This window comes from Peromyscus eremicus, chromosome 3, assembly GCF_949786415.1.
Source record: "Peromyscus eremicus chromosome 3, PerEre_H2_v1, whole genome shotgun sequence".
Lineage (NCBI taxonomy): Eukaryota > Metazoa > Chordata > Mammalia > Rodentia > Cricetidae > Peromyscus > Peromyscus eremicus.
In genome coordinates, this window is record NC_081418.1 from 144,433,486 (window position 1) to 144,450,761 (window position 17,276).

The following is a 17,276-nucleotide window of genomic DNA, read 5'->3' on the forward strand; positions in this document are numbered from 1 at the left end:
TTAAGTCAACGATACCCAAGTTACATTTAGTAGAACCACAGAGGTTAGGTATAGAGTAAGGGACTTGGGGTGGAGTGGGGGCAGGGGGCCTGCAGATAGCTTCCTCAAGATAAGCAAAATAGAACCAATAGTCATGGATGGATGGAGGGGGGGACTGGAGTGGGAGGATCAAGTGGGGAGGGAGAGGGAGGAAGGAGAGGAAGGAGGGAATACTAAAAATTAGTATGAAACCCTAATACAGTGGAACCTTCGTACAATATATACATATATGAAGGCAATCTAAATGAAATTGCCAAATAACGGGGGAGACAGAGCCCCAACTGGACATCTCCTCACCAAGTGAAACTTCTAGTGCCAGAATTGGGTTACATCTAATTGAGTTGTTGGCCAAAGGGCTCCCATGAGAATCCCCAAGCAACCCAGGCTGTTGCCAAGACTACAGGTTGCTCTCCACAATCTGAGGACAAGGCCCCATTGCTGAAGACAGCACCTACACAACTCATTGAACATGGAGAAGTGGGTGACTTTTTAAAAGCAATCGTTGGTGTGAGCTGAGGATGTAGCTCAGCGGTCGAAAGCTTGTGTAGCATGTACAGGGCTCTGGATTCAATCCCTAGTACTACTGAAAGACAAAAACCTTGGTATTCTGTTTTGTCCTGGCTTTTTGCTTCTGGATGATCACAGGGCCCTGCAAGTGTCTGGCAGGCATTCTGTGTGGAGCTACACCAGGGACCACTGCTGTCTTTTAGCCCCGTTACACTAGCTTAATGATAAGCCAAGTTGAGCCGGGATTTCACAAACACAAAGGTGAAAAGCTCTACTGACATATACCATTGAAATTTTTCCTGGGAAAATCTAAGTTCTTAGTTTTGTTAATAAAAGAATTTAGAAATGGACTTAGAGGAAGTTCAAGAACAATTTTATTAGTTTAAATTTTTTAAATTATATTTTTATTTACTTTATGTGTATATATATATATATATATATATATATATACACATAAATTTACAGGCAAATGGATGGAACTAGAAAATGTCATCCTGAGTGAGGTATCCCAGACCCAGAAGGACAAACATGGTATTTACTCACTCATAAGTGGATTCTAGATATAAAGCAAAGAACAATCAGACTGCAACCCACAGATTCAGGCAGGCCACATACATAGCAGGGGTGACCCTAGGATGACTGTGGCTTATAATAAGTTTTAGTTTTACTCAGTCACTGGGCAAGCTTCAGTAAAACATTTCACTATTAGGATAAGAATTTGTACTGTATCAAGCTAATGATAGAAAAAAATAATAATTATTTAAAAAAAAATCTTGAGCAAAGGAGACCTCAAAGCCCACCCCCTACGGTGACATATTTCCTCCAACAGGGCCACACCTACTTCAACAAGGTCACACCTCCTAATAGTGCCACTCTTGGGGGTCATTCTTTTTAAACCACCACATCCTCCTTTTTGAGATACAGTCTCACTCTGTAGCTCTGGTTGGCCTGGAACTTGCTGTGTTGACCAGGATATCCTCAAACTTTGAGAGATCGACCTGCTTCTGCATCTGAGTACCAATATTAAAGGTGTGTGCAACCACACCTGGTGAGTCATGCCTTTTAAGTTAGGCAGGAAGCTCTGATCTGCAAGATAGGAAGAAGGAAAAGTTAGGTTCTTTGAGTTAGAACTCAACCAAGTGGGTGCGCTTATCAGGGAACATCTGCAACACCTGCCCTAGGAGCAGCTTATGGGAGGACACTTCTCTTAATAAGGGGATAATTATTCCTCCTGTCTTAGCATGCCTTCAAGCTGACTCAGCCTTCCCCTGGGCAACTCCCAGCCAGGTGATTTACAAGCCCAGCTGCACTAACTTTTAAAGGGGGAAGATAGTATGCGATATTTTATTTTTATTTATTTTTTTTTTAGCAGATCAAAATGCCTGAGGCTAAACTCAGATTCCATTTGTTAGGCAAGGAAGACAGAATTTTCCATTAATTCGCCTCAACAAAGTCCTGAAACCTCCACTTTTTGTGTGGTATTTTAAATCTTCAGGGGGATAGTTGTGCAGGTTCTCGTTCTAAGTGCTGCCAGGGAAACAGGAAGTGGGGTTCCTGTGAGGAAGGAGCGCTTCTCAAACAGCCTTCAAAGCGCTCATTCTCCTCTAGAAGCCTAACAAAGTGACAGTCCTTAAGTAGTTCACACTAAAGAGCTTTTCAGTTTGTCTTAACATGCCACTGTTACTCATGATGCAGTTTGCCTGTGTTAGCATTTAGGCATCTGTACTGGCCTGCCTTTAGGGTCCTGATAGGATACGTCCTCCGCCGCAGCCGCACCCCCTGTGCGCATTCGCTGCTTCCTTATAAAAGACAGGCCTCGCCCACCTCCCGTCCCTTTCTCTTCCTTCACTCTCTTCCACGCGGCAGCCCTCTGCACCCTTCTCTCCCCTCCCCTCAATAAACCGCCCACGTGGGCCCTGTTGTATGATTTGACTCCTTCTCATTTTAAAATACATTTGGTGCCCCTAGGTCCCACAGGCTCTCCTGGCGGTTTCTCCTGCCCTCGGGCAGTCTGAGACACGCTGGGACCCTGGAACCTTCAACAGCATAACTTTTCCAGCTAAAGCATTGCTAGGCTTCTTCTTCCAATATCAGCATAATTGGCAATCACCACCACCACCACCACCACCACCACCACCACCACCACCACCACCACCACCACCACCTCTGGCCATTTCCCACGAGTGAGGCTTAATTTCTCAAGCACAGTCCTTGACTTCTGGCTTTTCTTGAAGTCCTTGTACCAGGCAACTGTGTCTCACTCGGGCTCTTAGCTCATCGGCCCCTGCTGTTTTGGATGATGATCCACTGAGCAGCCTGTGCCTCCTCACTGGTCCTCGAATTTCTGGGATGCTAGAGATTCCAGCCCTCGGATCTTCTCTACCTCACTCATGGAAAATGTGCCTACCACTCGACTTAAGGGCCAAACGTATCGGTCTTTGCCTCAATACTCCTTAGATATCAATTCAAATTGCTGCTTACTGGCACCCCATATTCTGGCATTTCACAGGACCTTTGCAACTTCTGCCAGTGAGCCAATAAATGGGAGGGGGTTCCCTGTTTTCAAGTTTTGTCCAAGTCCTTCTCTCGCTTCTTTCTTCCTGCTCCACCTGCTCCACTCATCTCCTGCTAGCTAGGAAGCCTGTTAAGCGGCAATTCCCCTTTCGTTAAGGGAACTCTCTCAAATAGATTTTTAAAAAAGCAGGGGTCTTATACATCTAACTCTGCTTAAAGAATCCCAATGTTGGTTTCTGTAGCAGCAGCGGCAGCGGCAGCAGTCTGCCTCTTCTGCCAAAGCAGTTACATCATGACCTGTTGCCAGGTCCGTCCATCCGTCCCCCACCCCCACCTCACCCCCCACCCCCATCTCATCCCCCACCCCCCACCCCTCGTCAGCTACGCGAGATGTGCACCCTCGCCAGGCAGAGGTCCCTCCCTTGGTCTCTTGCCTCTTCCTCCTCTCCTTGTCTCTAATTCCCTCTCTTGCCTCATCTTCTCTCTCGCTTCTCTTCCTCTTCTCTGCCTGCCTCTCCCAAGTCCCCACTCTGATGTGGCCTTTCGCTCTTTCACTTGCGGTTTTCCCCCTCCCAGTAAACCTCGTGCACTAATTCTGTTGCATATGGCACGTTTGCTTAATGGCATACCTTGGCAAGATCCGCCAAAGATACCCACTTCACGCTAGGACCCTACCTACCTGCTCCACCTAGAGCCGACCTGTTCTCTTTCACCTGCAACAAATCTGCTTTCTCATTCACTGATAGCTTTGCCTTCTGTGGTGATATATTGTGTATCAAATAAAGCTTGCCTGAGGATCAGAGGACAGAGCCAGCCATTAGATTAAACATAGAAGCCAGGAGGTGGTGGCACACACCTTTAATCATAGCCCTCAGGAGGCAGAGATCCATCTGGATGTGTGTGAGTTCAAAGCCATTCTGGACTACATCAGATTGATTCAGTCTAGGAGAGAAACAGAGCCAGGCAGTGGTGGCACACACCTTTAATCCTAGTACTTGAGATCTCATACTTTTGCTACCAGTATTTGGGAAGCACACAGGCCATTAATCCCAGCACTAAGAAGGAAGTGAAATGGCTGGGCAGAGAAAGGCATATCGGGTGTGAGGAGACAGGAACTCGAGCCTTTCGGCTGGGGACTCAGGTTTTCAGTCAGAGGATTCGTGGAGATAAGATCTCGCCTTCCATCTGGCCTGAGGATTCGGTAGTGGTGAGAAGTTTCTCTAGTGGCTTGTTCCTTTGTCCCTCTGATCTTTCAGTATTTACCCCAATATCTGGCTCTGGGTTTTTTATTATAAGACCATTTAGGATTCATACAACAGCCTTCCATTCAATACCAACAATAGGGTCTCTGGTGGGGCTACCCACTTCTGACCATTTCCATAGAAGTGAGGCTTCATTTCTCAAGCACTTGCCTCTCTTTTGCCTACTGGCTTTTCTTGAAGTCCTGGTACCAGGCGGCTGTGTTTCTCTTGGGCTCCTAGCCCTTGGCTCTAATTCTTGCGTGATGATGTACTGAACAGCTTGTGCCCACTTAATCTGATCCTCCCTGGATCCCTGGGACGCCAGAACATTCAGGCTTTTGGATCTTCTCTCTGCCTCATCCTTGGGAACTGTGTCGTACACCTTCTCCCTATCATTGGGATGTCTTTTGGAGACCCACTGACCATTCCTTGGACCAGGCAGTTGGGGAACTGAGAAAGTATTCTCCACCCTCTTTCTTTTTCTTTGCTCCAAGACCTGCTTGTGTCTGCCTGCTCTTCCTCTCTAAACGTTCTCTGTTTGCTGCAACATGCGAATCAGAAATGGAGAAACCAGCTTTGTCTTGCTCAGCACACATTGGTTCTCCCTTTCTATTTACTCAACTCCTCTTTAATTCTGTATGTACGTGCATGTAACTATTAACAGCAACCACGTGCTCTCCTCCATCTTGGCTGGTGACCTCATCATGATTTCTTATGAGCTCCAGGGAGTCGACTTGGATCCACCTCAAACAGCATCTTGCCAGATCCAAGTGTCACCAGATGGTTCCACAGAGCCTGGACAATCACCCTAGTTTTCTCAGATTCCCCCAAAGATGATCAATGCTCCCCCCAAGGCCAGCAGGAAGCAGTCTCAAGAACAGAGTGCCCTCATCCCCCCCTCACCTGCTACCCCTTTCTAACTCCTCACCTTTTTATAATAAACAAAAGGGAGGAATATCAGCATTCAGGCATCTGTACCAGCCTGCCCTTAGGGTCCTGACAGGATACATCCTCAGCTGCAGCCGCTAAGAGTAGTCCCTGTGCATTAGCTGTTTCCTTATAAAAGGCGGGCCTTGTACACCTCCCATCTCTTTTTCTTTCTTCATTCTCACCCCCAGGAACTGGTCTCTGCCCCTTCTCTCCCCTCCTCTCAATAAACCTCCCACGTGGGCCCCGTTGTATGGTGTGACTCCTTCCTGTTTTTAAAATACAACAGCTTGTTTTTGAAGAAAGGGTTTTCTTGCTGGGTGTGGTGGTACATACTTTTAAGGAAGCATAGGCCCGCAGATCTGTGGGTTTGAAGCCAGCTTGTTCTAAATAGCAAGTTCTAAGACTATAGCCAGGGCTACATGTTGAGACACCCTGTTTCAACAGAAGGGGGAAGAGTCACCCCCAACATACACTTTTTTTTCCCCCCTGGGACAAGGTTTCTTTGGGTAGCCCTGGCTATCCTGGAACTCACTCTGTAGACCAGGGTGTCTTCAAACTCATAGATCCTCCTGCCTCCTCTGCTTCTGTGTGCTGGGATTAAAGGCATGTGCTATCACATCTACCTTGCTTTTTTTTTTTAAAGGTCTTCCTTCCTTCCTTCCTTCCTTCCTTCCTTCCTTCCTTCCTTCCTTTCTTCCTTTTTTTTTCAAGACAGGGTTTCTTTGTGTAGTTTTTGGTGCTGGCCTTGAACTCACAGAGATCCGCCTGGCTCTGCCTCCTGAGTGCTGGAATTAAAGCCGTGCACCTCCTCCCCCACCTCCCCACCACCACCACCACCCTGCCATCCCCACCCCAGGCAGGAAGGTATTTCATATAGCTCAAACTGGCCTCGAACTCCCTATATAGCCAAGTGCTGGTAATACCTGGGCTTGGGGTGTGGTGGATTGAATTCAAATGGCCCTAATAGGCTCATATGTTTTAATGCTTGGTCTTCAATTAGTAGAACTGTTTAGGAAGGATTAGGGGCTGTAGCCTTATTGAAGTAGTTGTGGCCTTTTGGAGTACACATGGTCTTGTTGGAGTAGGTGTGTTACTGGGGGTGATCTTTGAGTTTTCAAAAGCCCATGCCAGGCCCAGTGTCCTCTTCCCTACTGACTGCCTGTGGATCAGGATGTAAAGCCCTCAGCTACTGCTGCAGTGCCATGCCTGTCTGCTTCCCACTACGATAATCATGGACTAACCCTCTAAAACTGTAAGCAACCCCCCGATTAAATGCTTTCTAAGCGTTGCCTTGGTCATGGAGTCTCTTCACAATAGAGGAGTGACTGAGACAAGGGTGTTATTCTAGGAGCCAAGTGCCCTTCCTTAGAATGTTTGCATATCTGTGCTAAGGGAGAACAGATGAGCTCTGCAAACCACACCAGATGCTCTTTTTCCTATACAAATATTACCCTGGTGATTTCAATAAAGACTTCACAAAGAGCCTAGCCTACTCACTTGGGAATTGGAGTCAGGAAGATGAAAAGTTCAAGGTTACCCTCCTCTATATTCATAGTTTGAGACCTTGGTTATATGAGATTCTGTCTCAAAATACTAAAAAATAAAAATAAGTAGGCTCAAGGTTTGATTCCCAGTACTACAGGGACATATTGTGATCTCAGCACTTGAGAGGTAAGAGACAGAGGACCTTGTGCTCACAGATAAGCTAAGAGAAATAGGAATGTTAAACACAGTGTTGTCTCTTCAAAGGGATAAATGTACAACCTGTTTTCCACCCAGAAGGCTGGGAGCAAATGTGGTTAATAGCCTGGTGACCTTGTATTATCTGTGTGGCCCAGAACACACTGAATCCTCTTACAGACCCTTATCATGAGCCTGTCAATCTAGAGAACCCATTTTTATTGAAGGTGTCACATGTAGTCAATCTATAGAACCCATCTTTATGCAAGATGTCACATGCACTTTGTAAAGAGTTTTGACGTCTTTGTGTCTTAAGCTCTATTGTGTACATGAGATATAGTTATTTATCACCAGGAAATTTTTTCGTCAAAATTGTGCTATACTTAAATATGCCTAAAAAAACTCTTCAGGGTCAGACTCCCGAAGTTTGAACCAACACCAGCTACTGAGTTGTGTTGAACCGAACTAGCTTCTTGCCCCTCATGAATCATTACTTCTGGCCATAGTGTTTGCAGAGACCACCTCAGTCTTTGGGTACATAGCAAGTTGGAGGCTACCCTAAGCTACAAAGTGACTTTCTAGCCTCTGCCTCAGACTCCATAGCCCCACAATGGTAATGCCTAAGAATTCCTGGGTTTCCATTGATAAACTTCTTAAGGAGGGAGTGATAGTGGCCAGGAAAAGTGTCCATATGCTCAAATACCCTTAGTTGCTGGACAAGACTGTGTTTAACCTGCATGTAATGAAGGCCACATAGTCTATTAGGTCTTGAGCGGTTACCTGAAGGAGGAGTTTGCCTGGAGACATTTCTCCTGGCACCTTATGGATGGGTGCATGTGGTACCTGCACTCACCTCCTGAGATCACACTTGCCACTCTGTGCTACAGCTCTCTGCCCAAAGGTCCTGAGGGTGAGATGTTGGGCCCTGACCCCCCACCCCCACCCCCCACCCCCCCATCCCCGTTCCTTGGGTAGCTGTTGCCTTGCTTGCTGACCTTGATCAGATGTCCTCCCTATGCTAATTCCCTGCCTGTTTCCTTCCTCCTAAACAGCTTACCGGAGGTTCCTTGTTTGTGTCTTGCATATTGATGTAAACAGCTAGGATGCAAGAACGTAAAACATCGGTAGCGAACTTCTGCCCTCTGGGGTTCTCCCACTGCGCTGTAAGCCTGTATTTAAGGTTTCCTCCTTCCTTTATAAAGGGCATTCTACTGAGACCAATGACTCGCTGTCTCTGTTTTAATCCTCAGCCCCTCGCTCAGACGTGGTGAACATGGTGAACATGTAGTGCGCGGGCACTACAGTGCGAGACACAAGAGTCACAGTGTGGGGCGTTGATACAGACACCTACAGAAGGATCACTGCATCCTCTGGGCTGATAAGAGAGCTGAGGCTGGGGTTGGCTCAAACAATCAAATTCCAATTCCGAGGCCACTCTAGTTGTGGACATGATCAGCCACTTCAGGGAGGTCAGAGGAGAGAGTTTTGTGTTGAATATATTTAAAAGGTGGGGGGACATGACAGACTGAGATTCTGACCAAAAAAACCCAAAAAACAAACAACAAAAAAAACCAGTGTTGCCAGGTGTAGTGGTGCACACCTTTGGCCTTTAATTCCAGCACTTGAAGAAAAGCAGGCAGATCTCTGTGCGTTCCAGGCCAGCCTGCTCTATGTAGTGAATTCCAGGCCAGCCAGAGCTATATAGTGAGAGGTCACCAAGCTATTAACCATGTACACTCCCAGCCTTCTGAGCAGAATACAGGTTATGATGATTGTCAACAGGATCTAAAATTACCCAGGAGACAACTCTGTGGATGTGGATGTAAGGGGATACCTAGAATGGCTTCATTGAGGTGGGAAGACCCACCCGAAATGTGAGTGGCACCGTTCCATGGCTTGGGGTTCTAGACTAAAAAGGAAGAGGAAGGGAGCTGAGTCCTGGCTTTCACCTCTGTCTCCTGATTGTGGGTACAAAGTGACCACACCTCACAATACTGCCACCGTTCTCTCCTTCCCTGCCGTAATGAGCTGTACATAATAATAAGCCCTTCCTCCCTTGTGTGTGGTGTTTGATCACAACAAGAATGTATTATAGTCTTCATATTTGGGTGCTCATAATTGACATCCGTATTATTACTATGGGTGCTGAGGGGATTGTTATGCTCAGATCACGGGGACCCCCAAAAGACCACCATGGAGACCAAACCCCATATGTAAAAGCAAAGAGCCTTTATTTTCAGGCTCTGGGGCTTGGTCTCTCTGTCTGTCTGACACAGCGGTGAGAGCAGAGAACCCTGAGCCCAGGCAGGGTAGAGTTTTTATCATAGCAGTGGTTGAGGGAGGGGATTTCCAGGGTTCAGAACCCTGATTGGCTGACATTTATCTAGAGGTATCTGTAAAACAAAAAATAGGTGTGTGCTAGACTCAGGGACATCTGGCCACTTTATCTAATGATTGGAATGTTTAGGATGTCAGGTACTTCCCCTTAGATGTGGGCCCTCCCTGGGTGGGGTCAGCTTATGGCTTTTCCTGGGTCTGGGAGTTGCCTGCCAGTAAGCCTGTCACAGAAGCTGTGCCTGGGCTTCTAAACTTGTCATGGCAGCTGTGTGGTCAAGGTGTTTTGAGGCCCCTTCACAGGGAAAAGATCCATTTCAAGTCTTTTCCCATAGTTAAGAGGCAATGAACCAAAACTATCTTAAGCCACTGTTTTTGTGTGTGTGTGTTTGTTTGTTTTGTTTTTGTTTTTTTGAGACAGGGTTTCTCTGTGTAGCTTTGCACCTTTCCTGGATCTCACTCTGTAGACCAGGCTGGCCTTGAACTCACAGAGATCCACCTGCCTCTGCCTCTGAGTGCTGGGATTAAAGGTGTGAGCCACCGCCACCCTGCTTAAGTCACTGTTCTATTGCTGTGAAGAGACACTACAACCAAGCCAATTCTTATAAAAGAAAGTGTTTAACTCGGGGATTGCTTATAGTTTCAAAGTGTTAGTTCATTTTCATCATGGCAGGGAACACAGTAGCATGCAGATGTGGTGCTGGAGAAGTAACTGAGAGCTACATCCTGATCCATAGGCTGAGAGAGAGAAACACTGGGCTTGGCATGAGCTTTTGTAACCTCAAACCCCACCCTCAGTGACACACTTCCTCCAACAAGGCCACATCCCTTTTTTAAAATTTAATTAAAGTTTTTGAGACAGGGTGTCTCTGTGTAGCCCTGGATGTCCTGGAACTCACTCAGGCTGGCCTTGAATTCACAGAGATCTACCTGCCTCTGCCTCCCAAGTGCTGGGATTAAAGGCGTGTGCCACCACAGCCTGTCAAAGCCACATTTCTTTTTTTTTTTTTTTTTTTCGAGACAGGGTTTCTCTGTGTAGCTTTGCGCCTGTCCTGGATCTTGATCTGTAGCCCAGGCAGGCCTCGAACTCACAGAGATCCGCCTGCATCTGCCTCCTGAATGCTGGAATTAAAGGCGTGCGCCAGGCATCACATTTCTTTATCTTTCTAATCCTTTCAAGTGCCACTCCCTGGTGACTAAGCATTCAAATGTTTGAGCCTATGGGGGCCGTTCTTGTTCAAATTCCTGCAAAGGCCAATCAAATGAGGACAAGCAAGTATTTGCTCAGAGCTTCCATTGCAGAGGAGCCAGCCACTGCCAGGCACTTGCCTTGGGGTACAGAATCATAGTCACACAGAGTGGCAGCAACGTTCTGTTGTTGTCTACTGTGGGTTTGTTTGTTTGTTTTATGTGTATGAGTGTTTCACCTGCATGTATGCATATGTATGACATGCTTGCCTGGTGCCCACCAGGCCAGAAGTGGGTTGATGTTGAATCCTCTGGGACTGGAGTTGCATATGGTTGTTAGCTGCCATGTGGGTGCTAGGAATTAAAGCTGATCATCTGGAAGAGCAGCCAGTGCTGTTAACAACTAATTTCCCTAGCACCTGTTAGTGTTTTGTTTGGGTTTTTGAGATAGGATCTCAGGTAGCCCAGGCTGGTCTCTAACTCATTATGTAGTACACGAATGACTTTGAATCTTATCTCTAGATCCTGAGTGCTGAAATTACAGGAGAGTGCCCTGTAGTTGAACTCTCTCCAGTCCCAAGTTCCTCCTGTCCCACCCAGCCCCGCAGTCCCTCAGCCGCTCATAAAATAATCACTCAGAGGCTTAATATTATTTACAAACTGTATGGCCTATGGCAGGCTTCTTGCTAACTAGCTCTTATAGTTTAACTCAACCCATATCTATTAATCTATGTTTTGCCATGTGTTCCATGACTTTACTGGCCTGTTGGCATCTTGTTTCTTGGGCAGCAGGCTGGAATCTCCCCTGCCTCTCCTTTCTTTTTCCTGTCTCTCTCCTTGGATTTCCCACCTGCCTCTAAGCTGGCTTGCCATAGGCCAAAGCAGCTTATTTATTAACCAATAGGAACAACATATATTCACAGTGTACAGAAAGATATCCCCCAGCAGTGCCCCATGTCTGATATGTAGTACTGGGGACATTCCCAACCTTCTCTTTAGTATGGTTGTTTTAGTCATCATTTTATTCTGTGAAGAGACAACATGACCAAGGCAACTTTTATGAAAGAATGCATTTATTTGGGGAGTTTGCTTACAATTTCAAAGGGTTATTCCATGAACACTGTAGCAGGAAGCAGATGGGTGTTGTGATGGAGCAGTAGCTGAGAGCTTTATGTTTTGATCATAGGCAGGAGGCAGAGACACTGGGACTGGTTTGGACTTTTGAAATCTCAAAGCCTATCCCCATCGACACACTTCCTCCAACAAGGCCACACCTCCTAATCCTTCTAATTCTTAAAAAGTTTTACTCCCTGGTAACTAGATATTCAAATATATGAACCTATGGGAGCTATTCTCATTCAAACTACCACAATGTTTAAAAAACTCATTACTTTTAAGTGCATGTAGTGTGTGGTATGTGTGTATGTATGTGGAGATCAGAGCACAAATTAGAATCAACTTTCTCCTTCAACCTTTGGGTCCCAGGTATTAAATTTAGGTCACCAGGCTTGGTAGCAAGCACGTTTAACATCTTGCTGGCCCATGAACAAAGTCTTGAAGACAGGTTTTAGGTGATGAGCCCTTTGTTTTTCCTGGTGTGATCACACCTATAATTCTACCATTCAGGAGAGAGGTAAGAGGATCATGAATTCAAGGCCATCCTTGTCTACAAAGAGAGTCTGGGCTACATGAGACCCTGCCTATAAAAAAAGAAAAAAGAAAGAAAAGAAACAGAAGCACACTCCTTTCTTGTCTTTGCCATCTCTCTCTCTTTGGCTTTCTGGGAAGGGTGGCTCACCCGATTCCGTGGGACTCCCTAGATCTCTGGCATTCCTCCTCATTCTGCTGGGATGTGCAGACTTAGGTTGTAATGGAACCTAAAGTCTCTGCTTAGCAGGCAACCTGCTGAGGCTGTGGTTTGAGCCTGCCTTCAGTTTGTTTGTTTTTTTGAGACAGGGTTTCTCTGTGTACTCCTGGCTGTCCTGGAACTCTCTGTAGACCAGGCTGGCCTTGAACTCACAGAGATCCACCTGCCTCTGCCTTCCAAGTGCTGAGAGTAAAGGTGTGCTCCACCACTGCTGGGCTAAAGCTTCATTCTTTTGGTTTGCCTTTCGTTTTTTAAGAAAAAATAAATAAATAACAGAAAAAGTGGACGCTGGAGTAAAGCTCTATGTAATCAAAAGTTTGGCTTTGCTGTTGGCATTGTGGGGGATGCTGGTGTGCAGGGTACTGCCCAGCAGCGACAGCTATTCCTGGGCATGGTTCTGATCTTTTCAGTTGGGGAGGTGGGGGTGGCTAAGCCTCCATGGTCTCAGGGTGACTTTCACCATCTCCACAGAGTAATTCTTTGGCATCTGCCACAGAATAGGATGTAAAGAGCACTCCACCTCATTCCAAAACAAACAGCCTACCTGGCACGTACATGTGGGCAGCTGCCCCCCAGTAGTTTGTCTGGTAAATACACAGTGTCCGAGTGCCCATTGTCTGTCCCCTGCCTGTCCCCTGTTACCTCATGCTGTGGATACCTGGGTCCACTCATCTCCCATCCAGGACCCTGACCCGTGAGGATGCCAGCCTCTGGCTGCCCTACCCATTGCCCTAGAGTGTATAAGGATGGATTATGAGTTATCATTTTTTTCTCTTCACTGGGTCTTGTAACAGTTTTGACCTATTCATGAGTCTGTGGAACAGCCTGGTCTCCACCTATACAGTAACCTTTGGCAGAGTTTTGCCTCCTGGGATTCCCATTGTTGAGACTCCTTGGACAGAGCCACCTCAGCCATGAATAGCCTGAGGGGGTGGGGTGGGGAGGGTACTTGCTGCTGCTGGCCAGGGCTGGCTCCCAGCTATGTCCACTAAAAGTTCTTTGATGTGAAAACAAAACAAACAAACAAACCAAACTCCTCTCTCCTGTTCTGCTGGGACTTGAAGGAGAGGAGTGGGGGAGGGGCTCCAGCTCTGCTGAGTCACCACAGAGCTCCCCGCAGCACATCTGCCCAGCCTCCATGGACTGTCACACCTCAAACCGTGAGTCAAACAAATTCCTCTGTCAGACATTTGGTCAGAGCAATGGAAACAATACATAATACACCCCGCGTACAAAGTATATTAGCACTGTGTTATCTGAAAAACAAAACTTGGATCTGTTTTATTTTTTGTGTGCTATGTATTTATTTATTTATTTATTTATTTATTTATTTATTTATTTATTTATTCTATTTTGCAGAACCAGAGAGGGCATTCAGTCTTGTACATGCTAGGCAATTAGTCTGTTTTTAAGAGGGGGAGGAGCAGATGTAGGAGAACACACCTTTAATTCCAGCATTAGGAAGGCAGAGGCTGCCAGATACCTGAGTTCAAGGCCACCCAGGGCTACAGTGAAACACTGTCTTGACAAACAAACAAACAAAAAGACAGAGGAGAAAGGAGGAGGAGAAAGGGAAAAGCATACAAAGTTCAACTAGATAAAAGGAAAAGAGGAAACACCAGTGTTTACTGGCTGTGGGCCTTCTAAATTGCTACACCCTTCTCAGCAGTAGTAGCAGCAACTTCCTGGCTTGGGAAGGGACTTCCTTGACTAACCTGTTAGACTGCCTTTGGTTCTTCCACAGTATGGAATTATCTCAGTTCTTAAAGAGACCCTCGCATCTTGACTCTTGGGCTGCTCCCTTCTGGACCTTGGATTAGGCACAGATCACAGCCAAACACCAATTTCCAGCACGAGAGATCCTTTATTAAGCCAGATAGTCAGGAAGGGTGGCTGAATACGAATCCGGCAGAAACAGCAGCAAGTTGTTCTGTGGAGTGGTTTTTAAAGAGAAAAAAGAGGAAGTCCATGCTAGGATGAATTGGCAAGTCCCGACTGGGCATTCGTCAGTGTAGCCAAATAAGGAATTTTCAAGGCTGAACCATGGTGGTCAGCCTCAGGAATGAGTCAGGCATGAGGAAGTGACCAAATAAGGAGCCTAGTGGGAAGTCTAGTGGTTTAGCAGAAGAGAAGGGGCAGGGGAAAGCAGGCCCTGCCGGCACCGTGTTTACCGTGTTTGGGCCTGTGTTATTGTCCTTGTTGGTGACTAAATAGTGTCCATTCAAAATTCCTCGTGTGTATACTAAAGCATGAGAATGGAAGTGTGAAGACAACCTTCAGGAGTCAGTGTGAGGCAGGCAAGCACAGCCTTCATCTGTTTTTGAGGCAGGGTCTCTCATTGTTCTACTGCTAGGTTGAACTGTTGGTTATGCTGTGGCGCGCTGCTCCTCATGGCTGGCCGCCGCCCGCAGCAGCCATGCCAACAGAAGAGAGCGCTGGAGGAGAATCACAGGCCATGGTTACCTTTTTAGAGCTTTATTGGGGGGGGGGAGAGAGAGAGAGAGAGAGAGAGGGGAAAGGGAAGGGGGGAGAGAGAGGGGGTGAGAAGACAGACAGAAGGAAGGAGCAGAAAGGAAAGAGAGGGGCACACAGAGGGCCCACCCACTTTTTAGGCTGGGACGCTGTCGCAGGCTAATGACGTAATTAAGGACAGAATCCTTACATCCCAGACTTTCACTTATTATAAAAAAGCAGGTTGATGGGAATAGGGGCGTCGTTCCTCTCAAAAACTACTTCCAGCTGACTTTTTGACGTCGGTTGGCTCTTGGGGGAATGGAGAAGAGGAGTCTTCCGAGATAGACAGGCGTTGTGGGATGCTGTCTGTCATCCGTTTGCTCTGGAGACATGTATCCCTCTTGGCTGTGGCTGTGAACTTTCTGTTTGACAAGATGCTGGTGACACAAAAAAAAGTTGATGATCTCTGGACTGCAGTTCTGTGATGGTCCTGTATCATTGGCTGAACAGTGAGAACAGAGAACTGGGAAGAGAAAAGCTTGTGGTGCATGAGAATTTATTTTTTTGGAATTAGGGATCTTCGGGACAAGGCAAAGATCAGGACTCTGTCTGTATGCACATGAGAAACACAGGCAGTTTGAGAATGAGTGGGTGGAGTTATTAAGGTGAGTTAGGGCAAGTCGTAGAAACCGCCCAAGCCCACCCATTTGAGCCCGCCCACTGCCGGCAGAAGTCAGACAGAAAAGGTTGCATGTGGCAGACGCAGAAGTGGGGAAGGAGAAGGGTTTAGAACTTTAGCAGAAAGCTTGGAGATAAAGTAACTCTTACTTGCCCGTTTGCTGGCAGAAGTTCCCACGATGCTGTTATGCAGCCAGGTTTACACTGTGCCCGCCCCTATCTGCCAATGTAGGTGGTAAATGTGTCGTATCTGCTCCTTTGTCTCATGGCTGTAGCCGAGAGAAAAATAAAAAATTAAAACAATAAACCGGGATCAGACTCCAATCTCAGGTGTCCCCGAGGAGTGAAGAGAGATCTAAGAATCAGCTCAAGTTCGCCATCCTCTTTGTCAAGGGATGGGAAGGGCTGCGGCTGCACTGCAGTTGGTCCACCTGGTAGACCCAAGACAGCACTGACCCCCCTCGTCAGGAGCGGAAAATGTGCCTCCCATTGCCAGGACAGCCCGAGGACAACCCCCAGGATGTCCGTCGCAAAGAATATGGCTCAGACTACAGCCACAAGAAGGGCAGACTCACTGTGGTGACGGCAGCGGTAGCTGTGTGGGGGTCCAGTGGAAGCGGCAAGGGTCATGCGAATGCTTGTGGTCTCGCGGTCTGGCTGGATGGCAGGCGGCAGCAGTCACAGCAGGTCCTTGGTGATAGGTGGTGTATCCGAGTCTGAACGGCACCAATGTTGGTTAAACAGCGCGCTGCTTGTGGTTGGCCACCGCCCACAGCAGCCATGCTGGCGGAGGAGAGTGCTGATTGGAAGAATCACAAGCCATGGTTACCTTTTTAGAGCTTTATTGGGAGAGAGGGAGGAAAGAGAGGGAGAGAGAGGGAGGACAGACAGAAGGAAGGAAGGAGCGGAAAGGAAAGAGAGGGATGCACACAGGGCCCACCCACTTTTTAGGCTGGGACGCCCGTCGCAGGCTGATGACGTAATTAAGGACAGAATCCTTACATGAACAGTTATTGTCCAGGTTATTGGGCCTATGAGCTTCTGGGCAACCCTACTGACTTTGTCTCCACCTCATCCTAGGAGAACTAAGTTTGCAAATGCATGTTACATAGCACGTGGCTTTCTACAGGACTCTAGTGATCTCAGTTTATGTTGTCAGGCTTGTGCATCAAGCATTTTTATCTACGGAGTCATCTCCCCATACGAAGTTCCCATGTTGAAGCAGGATGTGGTGCTACTTGTGTGTAATCCCAGCACCTGGGAAGTAGAGTGAGAAGAATCAGGAATGGAAGGTCATCCAGGGTGCCATACTAGGTTGGATGCCAGCCTGTGCTACATGAGGTACTGTAGAAATGGAAAAAAGAAGAAAGGAAGGAAGGAAGGAAGGAAGAAAGAGGAAAAAAACTATGTTGAATCCTTAACCTCCCATGTGACTGCTTTTTCAAACAGGAGCTTTAGGGAGGATCGAGGTTAAATGAGATCATAAAGGTGGGTACTGAATCCAACATGACTGATTTCTAAGAGGAAGAGACTCCAGGAATGTGTACACAGTAGAGAGCCCACAAGGAGACATATTAAGGATAAAATCATCTCAGGAGAGATGAAGTCTGCTAATACCTTATCCAGAACTCCCAGCCTCCAGAACCACAGCCTAGAGGTATTTTGTTATGACAAGCATGGATGACTAACACACTCCCTTATGTTTTCCTATCTCAGAAGTTCCTCTTTGAGCAACATCTTCCTTGACCATATCTAGGACTAATTTTGAAGAATTGTGCATATCTTGAGGAATGCACTGTTTATCTAGCCTACTTCCTGCTAGTCAACTAAGAACCGCCCACATT

At 46.9% G+C, this 17,276-nt stretch overlaps 2 long non-coding RNA genes across 2 annotated transcripts in view; both read right to left on the minus strand.

Annotated features, from left to right (window-relative positions):
* Positions 1 to 15,045: 15,045 nt before the first annotated feature.
* On the minus strand, positions 15,046 to 15,887 carry LOC131906187 (uncharacterized). The gene is made up of 2 exons (XR_009378130.1): positions 15,583 to 15,887; positions 15,046 to 15,191 (listed from the first exon to the last, which is right to left on the minus strand). It is a non-coding gene; the product is annotated as an uncharacterized LOC131906187 (long non-coding RNA).
* A 203-nt stretch (positions 15,888 to 16,090) lies between these two features.
* The window catches only part of LOC131907471 (uncharacterized), a 38,533-nt gene continuing 37,347 nt past the window's right edge, over positions 16,091 to 17,276 (minus strand). The window contains exon 3 of the long non-coding RNA XR_009378409.1: positions 16,091 to 16,231. This is a non-coding gene — a long non-coding RNA (uncharacterized LOC131907471). The remainder of the gene's footprint in view (positions 16,232 to 17,276) is intronic.